Raw genomic sequence first — 3,482 nt, 5'->3', positions numbered from 1 at the left:
GGTTATGAACCACCGGCCTCCTACTTAGCGTGTTAGGCGATAACGGACTAATCGTATATTTCTTTAAGTTTAAAATTCATTTGAAACCTTTTCTTTCTCGCTTTGAAAACCGTTTTGAGCATGTTATTAAAAGCCATTTTAGTAAAGAATCACCCATTTTTCATAAATTTTAAAATACATAGGAGGGAGAGGGGGAGAAGAAAGAGTTGATTTATTCACAGTGTGATTTATGCTTTACACTAACTCTAAACTAAGCTCACTTCCCAAAAAACGAGTTTATTCACATGGTTCGTACCTTAATCGCCGTTGGAACGATTTAGGTACGTTTCAAAACCCCGTTAGTTTACATGACATCGACTCGGATCGCCGTTGGAACGTTCGAGTGTTTGAAAGTGTGATATAAAAAGGCTTTAACAAGAAAACGTGATTAAGCATACAAGTCCATTTATTTTTGTACAAAATCATTTAAATAGGAAAACGATTCAAAACTCTATTATTTACAATTTAAGAAACGGTTTTAATTACAAGGTTCGCTTAATCCGCCGTTGGAACGGATTAAGGTTTCAACACGTGATATTTTTGGAAACGGTTTAAAAATGACAAAAACAAAAACATTATTTACACCTTAGGAATATCTAGAAAAGCTTTAATTTAAACAAACAACTTGAAATCTCTTTTTGTGGTTTATTTTTTCCTTTTTCACTCAATTAGCCCTTACTTGAACATAATTACAATAATTAACAAATCAAGACTAAATTTACCCAACCAAATGTATTTGAAATATATACATATATGCAAAAATAGAATAAAAATACATATATATACATAGTTTTATCTAAAAATAAGGATATATCTATAGATAAAAACAAGTATGAAATACTATATGACATAATAAAGAAAATGAAAAGAATACTAAATATAATACCTTTTTATTCTAATTCAAAACATGTGAAAATAATGAACAAAGTTCATAAATGTAAAGAATAACATTTAGTTCTAAATAGTTTTAAGTATTAAATATATAGAACATAACTTTCACCCTAAATAAGAGCTAATATAACTTAAATGTGCCAAAACTATATATATATATACAAATATAATACTTTATAAAACTAAGTCAAAATGAATTAAGTCCCAAATATGAAATAAATAGCTATATAATACATAATTAATAGTTATAGGGCCCAAAAATAATTTTCATAAATATATTACATAGTTATATACATATATATATAAGTAGAAATATCAAAAAGTTGAGAAAAGAGGGTTAAAAGAGGGATTTTCGGATTCCAGCAGATTACCGACGGAAAATCCGCCGCTAATCTACTGTTAGTGACAGAAAAGGCAGAATTACAGAATTAGTCCCACAGTTTCCAGATTTATTCAAAAGCTTTAGATTAGGTCTATTCTATCATTTTGGGTCTCGAACTACCAAAATTGGATCATAGTCTATGCGGAGACTCCTAAAACGATGTTTTATTTCAAAACGTTATTTAGAAATATTTTCAAAACTTATAATTACAACGTTTTTAATCTCGAACTACCTTTGAATCAGATCACGGTTCGTATTGGGATGTTAAAACGAGGTTGTTATTTCAAAACAAAACCAAACGTTTATTTGGGGCGTGACGGAATTTAAGTAAATACGGGAAAATAAATAAATGTGATAAATAAATAACTAACTAAATAAATAAAACTATCACCTAAATAAATAGAATAAATAAATAAAAAGAATAAATAAGTAAAAAAGGAAATAAATAAAACGAGTCTAGTCCTCGGATAATACCTCAAGATCGGTATTGACAGCTGAAGTCGGTTGATTCCACGAATCATGATTTTTCGGTGTTTTTGGTAAAATATTTAACTTTGGAAAATTTGGATTTTTTAGGAAAAAAATGTTTTTCCCAAAAAAAATCACTTTCTCTCTCTAAAAATTTCCTTAGAGTGAGAAGCTCTCCAAAAGTCCCTCCCCTTTTTTGCATGGGGATCCGTGCCTTTTATAGGCACGGATCCCAAAATATTTTGGGCCAAAAAATTTTGGGCTACGCCCAAAATGGTTGGGCGGATAAAAGAAATGGCTCTCAATAGCAACCTCGATCATCGACCGTAGGTAAGATGGCTCAAAAGCGACCTCGGTCATCGGGCGTAGGTAAGATGACTCAAAAGCAACCTCGGTCGTCGACCGTAGGTAAGATGGCTCAAAAGCAACCTCGATCATCGACCGTAGGTAGGATGGCTCAAAAGCAACCTCGGTCATCGACCGTAGGTAAGATGGCTCAAAAGCAACCTCGGTCATCGACCGTAGGTAAGATGGCTCAAAAGCAACCTCGGTCATCGACCGTAGGTAAGATGGCTCAAAAGCAACCTCGGTCATCGACCATAGGCAAGATGGCTCAAAAGCAACCTCGGTCATCGACCGTAGGTAAGATGGCTCAAAAGCAACCCCGGTCATCGGCCGTAGGTAAGATGGCTCAAAAGCAACCTCGGTCATCGACCGTAGGTAAGATGGCTCAAAAGCAACCTCGGTCATCGACCGTAGGCAAGATGGCTCAAAAGCAACCTCGGTCATCGACCGTAGGTAACATGGCTCAAAAGCAACCCCGGTCATCGAATGTAGGCAAGATGGCTCAAAAGCAAAAAGGCTCTTTTTAGCAATTTTGGATTTTAACATGGTTGTCTGTATTTTTTACGGGAGCTATCGTCTCGGGTATTTGATTTGTTGATAGGAACGTCCTTATCTCTTCGTCGGGAACATTTTAGACTAAAAATTGTTTTTCCATTGACTGTTGTCTGTATTTTGACAGGCGCCACTGTTCTGTAAAATTTCGGCTGTCGTCTGGAGTCATATCCTTAGGGTATTGGTCACTACCTGGCAGAAACGCAGGCTGAAACGGACTGCAAATCGGAGGTTTGTGCACCTGGTAATTAATTATTTACTTTTTACCTTTATGTCACGTCGTACCTTTTTCGCTATTTACGAGAATGTCATTCCCTTCTTCTATATAAGGTGGTGGGGTTTCATTTCAACCTCACACCTTCTCTCTCTTCTCTCTCTCTCTAGCACTAAACTTAGAGCATTCTCGTGATGGCTTCGGATAGATACGATGGCACGAAGGGTATGGAGGCGGGTTTTGAGGACTTGACTAGAGTGGCTCCTTTTCAGAATCCTGCTTCTCATCTGAGCCGGACCAACATCGATCCGGTAAGTACCCCCTTATTCTTTATCCTTTGACAAGACTTCTAGGCTTTGGCAGCTCCATTTCGAACGTCATTTGCATGCTAACCTTTAAGCTGCTTAGAAGACTTTAGTTAGAAAACGCGAATTTTTATGCCCGTGAGCAATGCTTTATGCTTTTTGTTTGTTGAAAGAATATAAACTATATACATGTGAATAGTAAAAATATGAACAATGAAAGCCTGTAGTAAAAACGTGAATAGTGCACGTGAATAGTAAAAACGTGAATAGTGCATGTGAATAGTAG

Source organism: Euphorbia lathyris, chromosome 8 (genome assembly GCF_963576675.1).
Source record: "Euphorbia lathyris chromosome 8, ddEupLath1.1, whole genome shotgun sequence".
In the NCBI taxonomy this organism is placed as follows: Eukaryota; Viridiplantae; Streptophyta; class Magnoliopsida; order Malpighiales; family Euphorbiaceae; genus Euphorbia; species Euphorbia lathyris.
This window is presented reverse-complemented; position numbering follows the sequence as displayed.